Source organism: Oncorhynchus keta, unplaced genomic scaffold (assembly GCF_023373465.1).
Source record: "Oncorhynchus keta strain PuntledgeMale-10-30-2019 unplaced genomic scaffold, Oket_V2 Un_contig_1856_pilon_pilon, whole genome shotgun sequence".
In the NCBI taxonomy this organism is placed as follows: domain Eukaryota; kingdom Metazoa; phylum Chordata; class Actinopteri; order Salmoniformes; family Salmonidae; genus Oncorhynchus; species Oncorhynchus keta.
In genome coordinates this window covers 96,273-115,000 of record NW_026280987.1, presented here as the reverse complement: position 1 = coordinate 115,000, position 18,728 = coordinate 96,273, and the positions used below count along the sequence as shown (strand labels likewise).

At 48.2% G+C, this 18,728-nt stretch overlaps 1 protein-coding gene and 1 long non-coding RNA gene across 2 annotated transcripts in view; one reads left to right on the top strand and one right to left on the bottom strand.

Annotated features, from left to right (window-relative positions):
• Positions 1-18,728, top strand: part of LOC127920184 (E3 SUMO-protein ligase PIAS1-like) — a 102,161-nt gene that overhangs the window by 19,494 nt on the left and 63,939 nt on the right. The gene's annotated exons all lie outside the window — the stretch shown is intronic.
• On the bottom strand, positions 17,999-18,501 carry LOC127920186 (uncharacterized). Its single transcript, XR_008105356.1, has 3 exons — positions 18,411-18,501; positions 18,204-18,376; positions 17,999-18,101 (listed from the first exon to the last, which is right to left on the bottom strand). It is a non-coding gene; the product is annotated as an uncharacterized LOC127920186 (long non-coding RNA).

Below are 18,728 nucleotides of genomic sequence, written 5' to 3'. Positions count from 1 at the left end.
AGCAGCAACCTGTACACTAGCAGCAACCTGTACACTGCACATTACACTAGCAGCAACCTGTACACTAGCAGCAACCTGTACACTGACATTACACTAGCAGCAACCTGTACACTGCAGCATTACACTGAGCATTACACTAGCAGCAACCTGTACACTAGCAGCAACCTGTACACTGACATTACACTAGCAGCAACCTGTACACTAGCAGCAACCTGTACACTGACATTACACTAGCAGCAACCTGTACACTAGCAGCAACCTGTACACTGACATTACACTAGCAGCAACCTGTACACTAGCAGCAACCTGTACACTGACATTACACTAGCAGCAACCTGTACACTGGCATTACACTAGCAGCAACCTGTACACTGGCAGCAACCTGTACACTGGCATTACACTAGCAGCAACCTGTACACTGGCATTACACTAGCAGCAACCTGTACACTGACATTACACTGCAGCAACCTTACACTAGCAGCAACCTGTACACTGGCATTACACTAGCAGCAACCTGTACACTGAATTACACTAGCAGCAACCTGTACACTGGCATTACACCAGCAGCAACCTGTACACTGACATTACACTAGCAGCAACCTGTACACTGGCAGCAACCTGTACACTGACATTACACTAGCAGCAACCTGTACACTAGCAGCAACCTGTACACTGGCATTACACTAGCAGCAACCTGTACACTAGCAGCAACCTGTACACTGGCATTACACTAGCAGCAACCTGTACACTGGCATTACACTAGCAGCAACCTGTACACTAGCAGCAACCTGTACACTGGCATTACACTAGCAGCAACCTGTACACTGGCATTACACTAGCAGCAACCTGTACACTGACATTACACTAGCAGCAACCTGTACACTAGCAGCAACCTGTACACTGACATTACACTAGCAGCAACCTGTACACTAGCAGCAACCTGTACACTGACATTACACTAGCAGCAACCTGTACACTAGCTGCAACCTGTACACTGACATTACACTAGCAGCAACCTGTACACTAGCAGCAACCTGTACACTGGCATTACACTAGCAGCAACCTGTACACTAGCAGCAACCTGTACACTGAGCAGCAACCTGTACACTAGCAGCAACCTGTACACTGACATTACACTAGCAGCAACCTGTACACTGGCAATACACTAGCAGCAACCTGTACACTGACATTACACTAGCAGCAACCTGTACACTGGCATTACACTAGCAGCAACCTGTAAACAGCAACCTGTACACTGGCATTACACTAGCAGCAACCTGTACACTGGCATTACACTAGCAGCAACCTGTACGCAGCAACCTGTACACTGACATTACACTAGCAGCAACCTGTACACTAGCAGCAACCTGTACACTGACATTACACTAGCAGCAACCTGTACACTAGCAGCAACCTGTACACTGACATTACACTAGCAGCAACCTGTACACTAGCAGCAACCTGTACACTGACATTACACTAGCAGCAACCTGTACACTAGCAGCAACCTGTACACTGGCATTACACTAGCAGCAACCTGTACACTGGCATTACACTAGCAGCAACCTGTACACTGACATTACACTAGCAGCAACCTGTACACTGGCAGCAACCTGTACACTGGCAGCAACCTGTACACTGGCATTACACTAACAGCAACCTGTACACTAGCAGCAACCTGTACACTGACATTACACTAGCAGCAACCTGTACACTAGCAGCAACCTGTACACTGACATTACACTAGCAGCAACCTGTACACTGCTGCAACCTGTACACTGACATTACACTAGCAGCAACCTGTACACTGCAGCAACCTGTACACTGGCATTACACTAGCAGCAACCTGTACACTAGCAGCAACCTGTACACTGCAGCAACCTGTACACTAGCAGCAACCTGTACACTGACATTACACTAGCAGCAACCTGTACACTGGCAATACACTAGCAGCAACCTGTACACTGACATTACACTAGCAGCAACCTGTACACTGGCATTACACTAGCAGCAACCTGTAAACTAGCAGCAACCTGTACACTGGCATTACACTAGCAGCAACTTGTACACTGGCATTACACTAGCAGCAACCTGTACGCTGACATTACACTAGCAGCAACCTGTACACTAGCAGCAACCTGTACACTGACATTACACTAGCAGCAACCTGTACACTAGCAGCAACCTGTACACTAGCAGCAACCTGTACACTGACATTACACTAGCAGCAACCTGTACACTAGCAGCAACCTGTACACTGACATTACACTAGCAGCAACCTGTACACTAGCAGCAACCTGTACACTGACATTACACTAGCAGCAACCTGTACACTAGCAGCAACCTGTACACTGACATTACACTAGCAGCAACCTGTACACTAGCAGCAACCTGTACACTGACATTACACTAGCAGCAACCTGTACACTGGCATTACACTAGCAGCAACCTGTACACTAGCAGCAACCTGTACACTGGCATTACACTAGCAGCAACCTGTACACTGGCATTACACTAGCAGCAACCTGTACACTGACATTACACTAGCAGCAACCTGTACACTAGCAGCAACCTGTACACTGACATTACACTAGCAGCAACCTGTACACTGACATTACACTAGCAGCAACCTGTACACTGACATTACACCAGCAGCAACCTGTACACTAGCATTACACTAGCAGCAACCTGTACACTAGCAGCAACCTGTACACTGACATTACACTAGCAGCAACCTGTACACTAGCAGCAACCTGTACACTGACATTACACTACTAGCAGCAACCTGTACACTGGCATTACACTAGCAGCAACCTGTACACTGGCATTACACTAGCAGCAACCTGTACACTAGCAGCAACCTGTACACTGGCATTACACTAGCAGCAACCTGTACACTGGCATTACACTAGCAGCAACCTGTACACTGACATTACCTGTACACTAGCAGCAACCTGTACACTGACATTACACTAGCAGCAACCTGTACACTGACATTACACTAGCAGCAACCTGTACACTAGCAGCAACCTGTACACTGACATTACACTAGCAGCAACCTGTACACTAGCAGCAACCTGTACACTGACATTACACTGCAAATCAAATCAAATCAAATCAACCTGTACACTTTATTTGTCAGCAACCTGGTAGCAGATGTTAAATGCGAGTGTAGCAAATGCTTGTGCTTCTAGTTCACAATGCAGTGATAACCTGTAATCTAACTGACAATTCCAAAACTACTATACACAGTGTAAGGGGATAAGGAACAACATAAGTATATGAATGAGTGATGGTACAGAGCAGCAACAGTAGATGGTATCACAGTATATACATATGAGATGAGTGTGTAGACAAAGTACAAAGTGGCATAGTTAAAGTGGCTGTACACTGGCATTACAGTCGATGATGTAGAGTACAGTATATACATATGCATATGAGATGAATAATGTAGCATTATATAAGGTAGCATTGTTTAAAGTGGCTATGATATATTTAGCCCATCAACCTTATTAAAATGGCTGGAGTTACAGTGTCAATGACAGCAGCAACCTGTTAGTGGTGGCTGTTTAACAGTCTGATGGCCTTGAGATAGAAGCTGTTTTTCACTCTCGGTCCCAGCATGTACTGACACTTCTGGATGATAGCAGCAACAGGCTGGTACACTGGCATTCCTTGATGATCTTTATGGCCTTCCTGTAACACTGGTGTAGGTGTCCTGGAGGGCAGGTAGTTTGCCCCCGTGATGCGTTGTGCAGTCCTCACACCCTCTGGAGCAGCCTTACGGTTGAGGGCGGGCAGTTACAGGCGGTGAGCAGCCCGCCAGGATGCCTGTACATCTGTAGAAGTTTGTGAGTGCTTTTGCAGGCAACCTTCAGCCTCTGAGGTTGAATAGGCGCTAGCACCAACCTGTCACACTGGACATTAGTTTGTCTGTGATGTGTATGCCGAGCAACCTTAAAACTAGCTACCCTTCCACTACTGTTCATCGATGTGGACACTTACACTCTGCTGTTTCCTGAAGTCAGCAATCCTCCTTAGTTTTGTTGACAGTGTGAGGTTATTTTCCTGACACCACAGCAACCTGTCCACTGTAGCATTACACTTGCAGCAACTGTGTACAAACTGGATTGATTGGACACTAGCAGCAACCTGTGAACAGGGAGTACAGGAGAGGGCTGAACATTACCCTGTTGAGGATCAGCAAGATGTTGTTGCCTGTACCACCTGGGGGCATTACACTAGCAGCAACCTGTACAGGGCTCGAGACATCTACAGCTAGCAGCAACCTGGTGTTGACAGCTGAGTCATGACAGCATTCTCACAGAACCTCTTGTCCAGGTGGGTTAGGGCAGTGTGCAGTGTGGTTGAGCAGCATCCTGTGGACCTATTTGCAGCAACCTGTACACTAGTGGGTCTAGGGTGTCAGGTAGGGTTACATATGGTCCTTGACTAGTCTCTCAAAGCACTTCATGATACACTGAGTGCTCGGTAGTCGCAACCAGTTACCTGCTTTCTTGGGAACAGGAACAATTAAGCATGTGGGAACTGGTATAGGGATTGATTGAATATGTCCGTAAACACACCGGCCAGCTGGTCTGCGCATGCTCTGAGGGGCGCGGCAGCAACCTGTACCTGGCATTACACTTTAAATGCTTAGCAACCTGTACACTGGCATTTTCCTTGCAGCAACCTGTCAGTGGCACTGTATTGTCCTCAAAGCAGCAACCTTATTTGGTCTGCCTGGGAGCAAGACATCCTGGTCCGTGACTGGGCTGGATTTCATCTTGTAGTCCGTGATTGACTGTAGACCCTGCCACATGCCTCTTGTGTCACTGAATTGAGATTCCACTTTGTCCCTGTACTGAGCAGCAACCTTGCGGAGGAATAGCTGCACTGTTTATATTCAGTCATGTTGCAGACACCTTGCCCTGATTAAAAGCAGTGGTTCACTTTCAGTTTCAGCAACCTGCCATCAATCACTTTCTGGTTAGGGAATGTTTTTATCGTTGCATGCAACCATCTTCACTGGTTCAATGAACTACACTCAGCAGCAATATTCCCATCTGACGCACTGGCAACATGTCCCAGTCCACGTGATGGAAGCAGTCTTGGAGTGTAGAGTCACTGGTCTGACCAGCGTTGGACAGACCTCAGCAGCAATTTCTGCCTGTAGGCACTGGAGTCATTCAGCTTTTCCGAAAGGGGGCGGGGCGGGCCTTATATGCCTGGAAGTTAGAGTAACAATGATCATTTTACCACCCCTGGTTGCGCAACCTGATAAAATTTAGCAGATTGGCTTTGTTAAAATCCCCAGCTAGCAATGAATGCAGCCTCCGGATAAATGTTTTCCAGTTTGCAAAGAGTTAAATAAAGTGGCAGAGCAACTGCTGTACACTAGGCATTATAATCGAGAGAACTCTTGGAAGATAATGCGGTCTACATTTGATTGTGAGGAATTCTAAATCAGGTGAACAGCAACCTGTACACTGGCAGCAACCTGTACACTGACATTACACTAGCAGCAACCTGTACACTGGCATTACACTAGCAACCTGTACACTAGCAGCAACCTGTACACTGGCATTACACTAGCAGCAACCTGTACACTGGCATTACACTAGCAGCAACCTGTACACTGACATTACACTAGCAGCAACCTGTACACTAGCAGCAACCTGTACACTGGCATTACACTAGCAGCAACCTGTACACTGACATTACACTAGCAGCAACCTGTACACTGACATTACACTAGCAGCAACCTGTACACTAGCAGCAACCTGTACACTGACATTACACTAGCAGCAACCTGTACACTGACATTACACTAGCAGCAACCTGTACACTGACATTACACTAGCAGCAACCTGTACACTGACATTACACTAGCAGCAACCTGTACACTGACATTACACTAGCAGCAACCTGTACACTGACATTACACTAGCAGCAACCTGTACACTGGTTTCATTAAAAACAACATTGTCGTGGCAAAGTCTGGCTTGCATTGTGCTGCCTGTCTACTGGGGTTGAGCAGCAACCTGCCTGTGGGCATGCTGGGCAACCTGTAGCACTAGCAGCAACCTGTACACTGGCTTTCTGCCAGACAGGCTTACACCTAGGCATGTCCTATCTGCACATCCTTCAAAGGAAAATGGGAAATAACCTCCTCCCTTAAACTCCAACTGTCTGTACACTAGCACATTCCTCCTGTACTAGCTCCTTCCTCCTGAGACAGTAACATGCTCTGTCTCTCCTGTACACCTAGCAGCAACCTGTCTCACTGAGCATTACAGACAGTAACATGCTCTGTCTCTCCTGTAACAACCTTCCTCCTGTAGCACTCCTTCCTCCTGAGCAGCAACTCTGTCTCTCCTGTACATTTCCTCCTGAGACAGTAACATGCTACTGTCTCTCCTGTAGCTAGCTCCTTCCTCCCGAGACAGTAACCTCTGTCTCACTGACATTACACTAGCAGCAACCTCCCGTAAACTACTTTCTCCCGTAGCAGCAACCTGTAGCAGTTCCTTCCTCCTGAGCAGTAACATGCTCTGTCTTCCTAGCAGCAACCTTTCTCATTAGCTAGCAACCTTTCTCCCCCGTAGCTAGCAGCAACCTGTACCTGAGACAGTACATGCTCCTGTCTCACTGTAGCTAGCTCCTTTCTCCTGAGCAGTAACTGTCTGTACACTCCATTCCACTAGACAGTAACATGCTCTGTCTCAACCTGTACCTGACATTACACTCTCCTGTAGCTTGCTCCTTCCTCCAGAGACAGTAACAACCTGTCACTCCTGTAGCTAGCTACACTAGCAGCTCCTGTAGCTCATTTCTCACTAGCAGCAACCTGTCCACTGACATTAACATGCTCTGTCTCTCCTGTAGCAACCTTCACTCATGAAACCTGAGACAGTAACATGCTCTGTCTCTCCTGTAGCTAGTTCATTTCTCATGTAGCTAGCTCCTTTCTCAGCAACCTGTCTCACTGCAGCATCCTTCCTCCTGAGCAGTAACATTTACATTTACATAGCAGCAACCTCTTATCCAGAGCACTGACAAATTATACACCTATGACAGCAGCCACTTTACTGTGCATCCTGTTTAGCAGCAACCTAGGTACACTGAAGATTACAGGTGTCTCCGCAGGTGGTGATTGACTCCGTGTCCTGGTTTCAGGTTTGTTCCACCATTGTGGCAACAGTTTGACTGGCTTGTACTCTCAGTGGTAGGGAGGCCAGGCCAGAGGTGGAGAAATCAGCCCTTGTTTGGGTGTAGGGCCTGATCCTGGAGGTACTGAGGTGCTTCCCCTAGCTCTGGCAAGCACCATGGTCTTGTACACCTGAGCTTCAACTGGAAGCCAGTGGAGAGAGCGGAGGAGCTACAGCCTGGGAAGGTATCCTTCTGGATCCTCCCAACAGCGAAAATCAAGACGGAGATGACAGCCTGGATTAGGACCTCCATACTGCATGTTGTAGAGCATGTCCTGGTAGATCTTTCCTGTAGTAGAGCTAGTCCTTCCTCCCGAGACTCCGTTCTGTCCTGTAGCCAGCTCCTTCCTCCTGAGACAGTAACATGCTCTGTCTCTCCTGTAGCTAGCTCCTTCCTCCTGAGACAGTAACATGCTCTGTCTCTCCTGTAGCTAGCTCCTTTCTCCTGAGACAGTAGTGCTCCTTCTCTCCTGTAGCAAGCTCTTCCTCCTGAGACAGTAACATGCTCTGTCTCTCCTGTAGCTTTCTCAGCTAGCTCCTTCCTCCTGAGACAGTAACATGCTCTGTCTCTCCTCCATTTCTCATGTAGCTAGCTCCTTTCTCCTGAGACAGTAACATGCTCTGTCTCTCCTGTAGCTAGTTCATTTCTCATGTAGCTAGCTCCTTTCTCCTGAGACAGTAACATGCTCTGTCTCTCCTGTAGCTAGCTCCTTTCTCCTGAGACAGTAACATGCTCTGTCTCTCCTGTAGCTAGTTCCTTCCTCCTGAGACAGTAACATGCTCTGTCTCTCCTGTAGCCAGCTCCTTCCTCCTGAGACAGTAACATGCTCGGTCTCTCCTGTAGCGGTCCCTTTCTCCTGTAGCTAGCTCCTTCCTCCCGAGACAGTACCGTTCTGTCTCTCCTGTAGCTAGCTCCTTCCTCCCGAGACAGTACCGTGCTCTGTCTCTCCTGTAGCTAGCTCCTTCCTCCCGAGACAGTACCGTGCTGTCTCTCCTGTAGCTAGCTCCTTCCTCCTGTAGCTAGCTCCTTCCTCCTGTAGCTAGCTCCTTCCTCCTGTAGCTAGCTCCTTCCTCCTGTAGCTAGCTCCTTCCTCCTGTAGCTAGCTCCTTCCTCCTGTAGCTAGCTCCTTTCTCCTGTAGCTAGCTCCTTTCTCCTGTAGCTAGCTCCTTTCTCCTGTAGCTAGCTCCTTCCTCCTGTAGCTAGCTCCTTTCTCCTGAGACAGTAACATGCTCTGTCTCTCCTGTAGCTAGCTCCTTCCTCCTGAGACAGTAGCGTGCCTTCTCTCCTGTAGCTAGCTCCTTCCTCCCGAGACAGTAACATGCTCTGTCTCTCCTGTAGCTCCTTCCTCCCGAGACAGTACCGTGCCTTCTCTCCTGTAGCTAGCTCCTTTCTCCTGAGACAGTAACATGCTCTGTCTCTCCTGTAGCTAGTTCCTTCCTCCCGAGCTACCTTTCTCTCCTGTAGCTAGCTCCTTCCTCCTGAGACAGTAACATGCTCTGTCTCTCCTGTAGCTAGCTCCTTCCTCCTGAGACAGTAACATGCTCTGTCTCTCCTGTAGCTAGCTCCTTCCTCCTGAGACAGTAACATGCTCTGTCTCTCCTGTAGCTAGCTCCTTCCTCCTGTAGCTAGCTCCTTCCTCCTGAGACAGTAACATGCTCTGTCTCTCCTGTAGCTAGTTCATTTCTCCTGTAGCTAGCTCCTTCCTCCTGAGACAGTAACATGCTCTGTCTCTCCTGTAGCTAGCTCCTTCCTCCTGTAGCTAGCTCCTTCCTCCTGAGACAGTAACATGCTCTGTCTCTCCTGTAGCTAGTTCCTTCCTCCTGAGACAGTAACATGCTCTGTCTCTCCTGTAGCTAGTTCCTTTCCTGTAGCTAGCTCCTTCCTCCTGAGACAGTAACATGCTCTGTCTCTCCTGTAGCTAGTTCCTTCCTCCTGAGACAGTAACATGCTCTGTCTCTCCTGTAGCTAGTTCCTTTCTCATGTAGCTAGCTCCTTTCTCCTGAGACAGTAACATGCTCTGTCTCTCCTGTAGCTAGCTCCTTTCTCCTGTAGCTAGTTCCTTTCTCCCGAGACAGTTCCTTTCTCCTGTAGCTAGTTCCTTTATCCCGTAGCTAGCTCCTTTCTCATAAGACTAGTTCTCTTTCTCCCGTAGCTAGCTCCTTCCTCCTGAGACAGTAACATCCTTTCTCCCTGTAGCTCCTTTCTCCTGTAGCTAGTTCCTTTCTCCCGTAGCAGTTCCTTTCTCCCGTAGCTAGTTCCTTTCTCCTGAGCTAGTTCCTTCCTCCTGTAGCTAGCTAGCTTCCTTCCTCCCGTAGCAGTAACTTCCTCATGTAGCTAGTTCCTTCCTCCTGAGACAGTAACATGCTCTGTCTCTCCTGTAGCTAGTTCCTTTCTCCCGTAGCTAGTTCCTTTCTCATGTAGCTAGTTCCTTTCTCCCGTAGCTAGTTCCTTCCTCCTGAGACAGTAACATGCTCTGTCTCTCATGTAGCTAGCTCCTTTCTCCTGAGACAGTAACATGCTCTGTCTCTCCTGTAGCTAGCTCCTTCCTCCTGAGACAGTAACATGCTCTGTCTCTCCTGTAGCTAGCTCCTTCCTCCTGAGACAGTAACATGCTCTGTCTCTCCTGTAGCTAGCTCCTTCCTCCCGAGACAGTAACATGCTCTGTCTCTCCTGTAGCTAGCTCCTTTCTCATGTAGCTAGTTCCTTTCTCATGTAGCTAGTTCCTTTCTCCCGTAGCTAGTTCCTTCCTCCTGTAGCTAGTTCCTTCCTCCTGAGACAGTAACATGCTCTGTCTCTCCTGTAGCTAGCTCCTTCCTCCTGAGACAGTAACATGCTCTGTCTCTCCTGTAGCTAGTTCCTTCCTCCTGAGACAGTAACATGCTCTGTCTCTCCTGTAGCTAGCTCCTTCCTCCTGTAGCTAGCTCCTTCCTCCTGAGACAGTAACATGCTCTGTCTCTCCTGTAGCTAGTTCCTTCCTCCTGAGACAGTAACATGCTCTGTCTCTCCTGTAGCTAGCTCATGTAGCTAGCTCCTGTCTCCTGAGACAGTAACATGCTCTGTCTCTCCTGTAGCTAGTTCATTTCTCCTGTAGCTAGTTCCTTCCTGCTGAGACAGTAACATGCTCTGTCTCTCCTGTAGCTAGTTCCTTCCTCCTGAGACAGTAACATGCTCTGTCTCTCCTGTAGCTAGCTCCTTCCTCCTGAGACAGTAACATGCTCTGTCTCTCCTGTAGCTAGCTCCTTCCTCCTGAGACAGTAACATGCTCTGTCTCTCCTGTAGCTAGTTCCTTCCTCCTGAGACAGTAACATGCTCTGTCTCTCCTGTAGCTAGCTCCTTCCTCCTGAGACAGTAACATGCTCTGTCTCTCCTGTAGCTAGCTCCTTCCTCCTGAGACAGTAACATGCTCTGTCTCTCCTGTAGCTAGCTCCTTCCTCCTGAGACAGTAACGTGCTCTGTCTCTCCTGTAGCTAGCTCCTTCCTCCTGAGACAGTAACATGCTCTGTCTCTCCTGTAGCTAGCTCCTTCCTCCTGAGACAGTAACATGCTCTGTCTCTCCTGTAGCTAGCTCCTTCCTCCTGAGACAGTAACATGCTCTGTCTCTCCTGTAGCTAGCTCCTTCCTCCTGAGACAGTAACATGCTCTGTCTCTCCTGTAGCTAGCTCCTTCCTCCTGAGACAGTAACATGCTCTGTCTCTCCTGTAGCTAGCTCCTTCCTCCTGAGACAGTAACATGCTCTGTCTCTCCTGTAGCTAGCTCCTTCCTCCTGTAGCTAGCTCCTTCCTCCTGAGACAGTAACGTGCTCTGCCTGTGTAATATGCCCAGAGAGCACAATGAAATGAGGTATTTTCAGAGTTGATCTCGAGCCAGTGGATCTGGAAGGCTGAGAGATGGGAGGATGGATAGTGGGAGGGGGAGGGAGGATGAGGATGGAGTGGGGGGGGATGCTGGTACACAGACTAAAGCTCTACTCTCTCTAGCAGAGCTTTATATAATGGGGCAGGTAGAGTCCACCCCCACAACAGCCACACACACACACACATCCATAACAGCACACACTCCCACACTGCAGAGCCGCGCCGTCTGGCAGGCCATAATCAGCTTCATCTCCCAGTCACCTAGCTAGAAATGAGGAGCTTTATCTCTGTTAGCCAGTAAGACACCCGCTATAAAACAGACAGGGTGATGTGCAGTGTGTGTTTCTGATGTAGTGTGGATGCATTAATCCCTCCATGGCTCTGGCTGTTCAGCTGGGTTAGAGTTTGGGCAAAGGTTATCCTGAAGTTGTGGACCGCAGAACACAGCAAACCTCTAGATTACACTGATGGAGGGATTTTGGGTCCTGTCTGGAACCAAAAGCATGCGGTCTTTGGTACTCTGTGACTATTATTAGTGATGGGGAAAATCTATACAGCAGTCTATGGCACTGCATCTCAGGGCTAGAGCCGTCACTACAGACCCTGGTTCAATTCCAGGTTGTATCACAACCGGCCGTGATTGGGAGTCCCATAGGGCTGCGCACAATTGGCCAAGCCATCATTGTAAATAAGAATTTGTTCTTAACTGACTTGCCTAGTTAAATAAAGGTTAAATAAATAAAATATATCAGGATATTATTTTTGACTATATATATCATATTTAGGCGCTAGTTTTCTGTAACTGCACCAAAACATCAGTACTTTTATTTCCATGACTGATCAAAACGTGTTTTCTCATGACTCTCTCTCTCCTCTCTGCAGCAGACATATGGTGAACAATATGTTTGGAACATCGAATCGCAATTAAATCCCAGTATGGGATCACAGTACATATAGAATGGTGAGAATCACCATACATATCGTATCGGGGCACCTAAGAGTGGTGATAATATCATATCATGAGGTCCCTGGTCATTCCTATCCCAGACTAATCTGTGATAATACTGTATTCTGTCTCACTAGAGTTGTTGTCTTCCTGTAAATGGAAGAACTAGGATTTTTTTTTTTTTAATTCACCTTTTATTTAACCAGGTAAGCTAGTTGAGAACAAGTTCTCATTTACAACTGCGACCTGGCCAACCAGTGCGACACCATCAACAACAACACAGAGTTACACATGGAATAAACAAGTGTACAGTCAATAACACAATAGGGGGGAAAAAGTCTATATACTGTGTGTACAAATGGTGTGAGGAGGTACGGCAATAAATAGACCATAGTAGCAAAGTAATTACAATTTAGCAGATTAACACTGGAGTAATAGATGAGCACATGAGGATGTGCAAGTAGTTATACTGGTATGCAAAAGAGCAGAAATGTAAATAAAAACATTATGGGGATGAGGTAGGTAGATTGGGTGGGCTATTTACAGATGGACTATGTACAGCTGCAGCGATCAGTTAGCTGCTCAGATAGCTGATGTTTAAAGTTAGTGAGGGAAATGTAAGTCTCCAGCTTCAGTGATTTTTACAATTCGTTCCAGTCACTGGCAGCAGAGAACTGGACGGAAGGGCGGCCAAAGTAGGTGTTGGCTTTGGGGATGACCAGTGAGATATACCTGCTGGAGCTCGTGCTAAGGGTGGGTGTTGTTATCGTGACCAGTGAGCTGAGGTAAGGCAGAGCTTTACCTAGCATAGACATATAGATGACCAGGAGCCAGTGGGTCTGGCGACGAATATGTAGCAAGAGCCAGCCGACTAGAGCATACAGGTCGCAGTGGTGGGTGGTATAAGGGGCTTTGGTAACAAAACGGATGGCACTGTGATAGACTGCATCCAGTTAGGGTTAGGAGTAGAGGAAGCTATTTTGTAGATGACATCGCCGAAGTCGAGGATCGGTAGGATAGTCAGTTTTACTCGGGTAAGTTTGGCGGCGTGAGTGAAGGAGGCTTTGTTGCGAAATAGAAAGCTGATTCTAGATTTGATTTTGGATTGGAGATGTTTAATATGAGTCTGGAGGGAGAGTTTACAGTCTAGCCAGACACCTAGGTATTTTTAGTTGTCCACATATTCTAGGTCGGAACCGTCCAGGGTAGTGATGCTAGTCAGGCGGGCGGGTGCGGGCAGCGAACGGTTGAAAAGCATGCATTTGGTTTTACTAGCGTTTAAGAGCATTTGGAGGCCATGGAAGGAGTGTTGTATGGCATTGAAGCTTGTTTGAAGGTTTGTTAACACAGTGTCCAAAGAAGGGCCAGATGTATACAGAATGGTGTCATCTGCATAGAGGTGGATCATGGAATCACCCGCTGAACTCTGTCTGCGAAGTAGTTGGTGAACCAGGCGAGGCAGTCATTAGAGAAACCAAGGCTATTGAGTCTGCCGATAAGAATACGGTGATTGACAAAGTCGAAAGCCTTGGCCAGGTCGATGAAGACTGCTGCACATTACTGTCTTTTATCGATGGCGGTTCTGATATCGTTTAGGACCTTGAGCGTGGCTGAGGTGCACCCATGACCAGCTCGGAAACCGGATTGCACAACGGGGAAGGTACGGTGGCATTCGAAATGGTCAGTGATCTGTTTAATAACTTGGCCTTCGAAGACTTTAGAAAGGCAGGGCAGGATGGATATAGGTCTGTAACAGTTTGGGTCTAGAGTGTCACCCCTTTTGAAGAGGGGGATGACCGCGGCAGCTTCCCAATCTTTAGGGATCTCGGGCGATACGAAAGAGAGGTTGAACAAACTGGTAATAGGGGTTGCAACAATGGCAGTGGATACTTTTAGAAAGAGAGGGTCCAGATTGTTTAGCCCAGCTGATTTGTACCGGTCCAGGTTTTGCAGCTCTTTCAGAACATCTGTTATCTGGATTTGGGAGAAGGAGAAGCTGGGGAGTCTTGGGTAAGTAGCTGCAGGGGTTGCGGAGCTGTTGACCGGGGTTGGGGTAGCCAGGAGGAAAGCATGGGCAGCTGTAGAGAGATGCTCATTGAAATTTTTGATTGTCATGGATTTATCGGTGGTGACCATGTTACCTAGCCTCAGTGCAGTGGGCAGCTGGGAGAGGTGCTCTTGTTCTCCATGGACTTCACAGTGTCCCAGAACTTTTTGGAGTTAGAGTTACAGGATTCGAATTTCTGTTTGAAAATGCTAGCCTTTGCTTTCCTGACTGGATGCGTGTATTGGTTCCTGACTTCCCTGAACAGTTGCATATCGCTGGGACTATTCAATGCTATTGCAGTCCACCACAGGATGTTTTTGTGCTGGTCAAGGGCAGTCAGGTCTGGAGTGAACCAAGGGCTATATCTGTTTCATTTTTTGGAGGGGGCATGCTTATTTAAGTGGTGGTGAGGAAATTACTTTTAAAGAATGACCAGGCATCCTCGACTGACGGGATGAGGTCAATATCCTTCCAGGATATCCGGGCCAGGTCAATTAGAAAGGACTGCTCACAGAAGTGTTTTAGGGAGCATTTGACAGTGATGAGGGGTGGTCTTTTGACCATGGACCCATAGCGGATGCAGGCAATGAGGCAGTGATCGCTGAGATCCTGATTGAAAACAGCAGAAGTGTATTTAGAGGGTAAGTTGGTCAGGATAATATCTATGAGGGTGCCCATGTTTATGGATTTAGGGTTGTACCTGGTGGTTTCCTTGATCATTTGTGTGAGATTGAGGGCATCTAGCTTAGATTGCAGGACTGCTGGGGTGTTAAGCATATCCCAGTTTAGGTCACCTAACAGAACGAACTCCGAAGATAGATGGGGGGGCAATCAATTCACATATGGTGTCTAGGGCACAGCTGGGGGCTGAGGTGGGTCAGTAACAGGCGTCAACAGTGAGAGACTTCTTTCTGGAGAGATTAACTTTTAAAATTAGAAACTCGGATCTGTTTGGGCAAAGACCTGGAAAGTATGACAGAACTTTGCAAGCTCTCTCTGCAGTAGATTGCAACTCCTCCCCCTTTGGCAGTTCCATCTTGACGGAAAATGTTGTAGTTGGGTATGGAAATCTCAGATGTTTTGGTGGCCTTCCTACGTCAGGTTTCAGACACGGCAAGGGTGAAGATCAAGTGTTGGAAATCCAGTGTCTGTTCTGTCCTGAAAGAAGAGCTTGCAAAGTCTTCTGATTTGTGTTGTGTATCACGTTATGTAATATTTTCACTTTTTCAAGCAATGGACAATCAAAACCAGGTGAAGGTAATTTAGTTTGAAGAATGTTTTAAAAACCAGACATGTTGAATCAACCGATTTCACACTGGCACATTTTGTCATTTCAAGCCAAGGAAAGTGAAAATTTGATCACAAAGATCTCAAATAGGTAATGGTAGATTTAACACCCAGGCTAGGGTAGGACTGCACGATATGTAGATGGAGAATGTGGATTTAGATGTGAATTAGATGGAGAATGTGAATTTAGATTTAGATGTGAATTTAGATGAAGAATGTGGATTTAGATGTGAAATAGATGGAGAATGTGGATTTAGATGTGAATTAGATGGAGAATGTGGATTTAGATTTAGATGTGAATTGGATGGATTGTGCAGCTCTATCATAGCCTACCCAAAATGTGGCCATTTTTAGTTTAAAATTTCATCTCTTCTCTATCAGCCCCTCGGCAGACAGAAGGAACGCTGTATCACTTCAATCTCACCTAGCTTCTTCTATGACCGCTTTTTGTAGGCTGCTGAATGTCTCAGTATAATTCTTTACACAGTGTGAGTGAGTATGGAGGCATGTGGTTCCGTGACACTGCCTTGGATGTGTGTGGCATTAGACTTGTGTTCATGGCTGCTTTGTGCGTGTTAGTATTGTATTAGCATTGTGCAGTGTGCACACTCTTTTTGCATGCTTGGTCTTTGTGTGTTTGTTCTGTAGTGGGCTGCCAGTACTGGCTACTGGCCCCTTCATATGTACTGGTGTGTGTGTGTGTGTGTGTGTGTGTGTGTGCGCGTGCGTGTGCGCGTGCGTGCGTGCGTGTGCGTGTGCGCGCGTGCGAGCACTAGTGACTCCCAAGTCCTGCATCAGAGTGTATTTGCCAGCCCCAGCAGTTCTATAGCCCCGTGCCTCTTCTGACAGATGAAACAGTCCGTTCAAAGAGGCTGCCGTTTGCTGTGCAGCTGAGCGCTGGCCTGTCTGCTTACGCCTTCACACTGGCCTGTCTGCTTACGTCTTCACGCTGGCCTGTCTGTTTACGCCTTCACGCTGGCCTGACTGCTTACGCCTTCACGCTGGCCTGACTGCTTACGCCTTCACACTGGCCTGTCTGCTTACGCCTTCACACTGGCCTGTCTGCTTATGCCTTCACACTGGCCTGTCTGTTTACGCCTTCACACTGGCCTGTCTGTTTACGCCTTCACACTGGCCTGTCTGTTTACGCCTTCACACTGGCCTGTCTGCTTACGCCTTCACACTGGCCTGTCTGTTTACGCCTTCACGCTGGCCTGTCTGTTTACGCCTTCACGCTGGCCTGTCTGCTTACGCCTTCACGCTGGCCTGTCTGCTTACGCCTTCACGCTGGCCTGTCTGCTTACGCCTTCACGCTGGCCTGTCTGCTTACGCCTTCACGCTGGCCTGTCTGCTTACGCCTTCACGCTGGCCTGTCTGCTTAAGCCTTCACGTTGGCCTGTCTGCTTACGCCTTCACGCTGGCCTGTCTGCTTACGCCTTCACGCTGGCCTGTCTGCTTACGCCTTCACGCTGGCCTGTCTGCTTACGCCTTCACGCTGGCCTGTCTGCTTACGCCTTCACGCTGGCCTGTCTGCTTCACGCTGGCCTGTCACGCTGGCCTGTCTGCTTACGCCTTCACGCTGGCCTGTCTGCTTACGCCTTCACGCTGGCCTGTCTGCTTACGCCTTCACGCTGGCCTGTCTGCTTACGCCTTCACGCTGGCCTGTCTGCTTACGCCTTCACGCTGGCCTGTCTGCTTACGCCTTCACGCTGGCCTGTCTGCTTACGCCTTCACGCTGGCCTGTCTGCTTACGCCTTCACGCTGGCCTGTCTGCTTACGCCTTCACGCTGGCCTGTCTGCTTACGCCTTCACGCTGGCCTGTCTGCTTACTCCTTCACGCTGGCCTGTCTGCTTACGCCTTCACGCTGGCCTGTCTGCTTACGCCTTCACGCTGGCCTGTCTGCTTACGCCTTCACGCTGGCCTGTCTGCTTACGCCTTCACACTGGCCTGGCCTGGCCTGTCTTACGTCTTCACGCTGGCCTGTCTGTTTACGCCTTCACGCTGGCCTGACTGCTTACGCCTTCACGCTGGCCTGACTGCTTACGCCTTCACACTGGCCTGTCTGCTTACGCCTTCACACTGGCCTGTCTGCTTATGCCTTCAAAGGCCCTTTTTTTATTGTCTGGTTGGTTTCATTCCGGCCTGTGTTGTGGAGGGGGGCTACAACACGGTAGGGCACTAACAGATGTGTGTTCAGTCTGGATAGGAGACGGACTGTGTGTCAGTAGTCCTATGTGTTTGAGCGAGCCTAAATGTGGACGTGCATGTCAGGGCTTTTACATTTCTGAGTCAGAGGGTTGCATGTGTCCGTACCTTAATGTGTGGACGTGTTGGTGTGCACGTGGGTGTTCATCTCGGTTGTCTCTGTGTGGGGGAGGTTTAGTAACATCTAAACCTCTGACGCAGTGTATCACTCTGAGTAGGACCCATATCAGTCTCTCACTATTATCACTAACCACTACCTCTCTCTCCCCTCACTATTATCACTAACCACTACCTCTCTCCCCTCACTATTATCACTAACCACTACCTCTCTCTCCCCTGACTATTATCACTAACCACTACCTCTCTCTCCCACTCAACCACTACTTTTCTCTCACTAACTACTTATCACTAACGCTTTTTTATTGTCTGTTGGTTTCACTACTTCTCTCTCCCCTCACTATTATCACTAACCACTACCTCTCTCTCCCCTCACTATTATCACTAACCACTACCTCTCTCTCCCCTCACTATTATCACTAACCACTACCTCTCTCTCCCCTCACTATTATCACTAACCACTACTTCTCTCTCCCCTCACTATTATCACTAACCACTACCTCTCTCTCCCTCACTATTATCACTAACCACTACCTCTCTCCCCTCACTATTATCACTAACCACTACCTCTCTCTCCCCTCACTATTATCACTAACCACTACCTCTCTCTCCCCTCACTATTATCACTAACCACTACCTCTCTCTCCCCTCACTATTATCACTAACCACTACCTCTCTCTCCCCTCACTATTATCACTAACCACTACCTCTCTCTCCCTCACTATTATCACTAACCACTACCTCTCTCTCCCCTCACTATTATCACTAACCACTACCTCTCTCTCCCCTCACTATTATCACTAACCACTACCTCTCTCTCCCCTCACTATTATCACTAACCACTACTTCTCTCTCCCTCACTATTATCACTAACCACTACCTCTCTCTCCCTCACTATTATCACTAACCACTACCTCTCTCTCCCCTCACTATTATCACTAACCACTACCTCTCTCTCTCTGCCTCTCTCTGTATTATCACTAACCCTCTACCTCCCTCTCCCTCTCCTCTCCATCTCCCTCCCCCTCCCTCCCTCCCTCTCTCCCCCTCCCTCCCCTC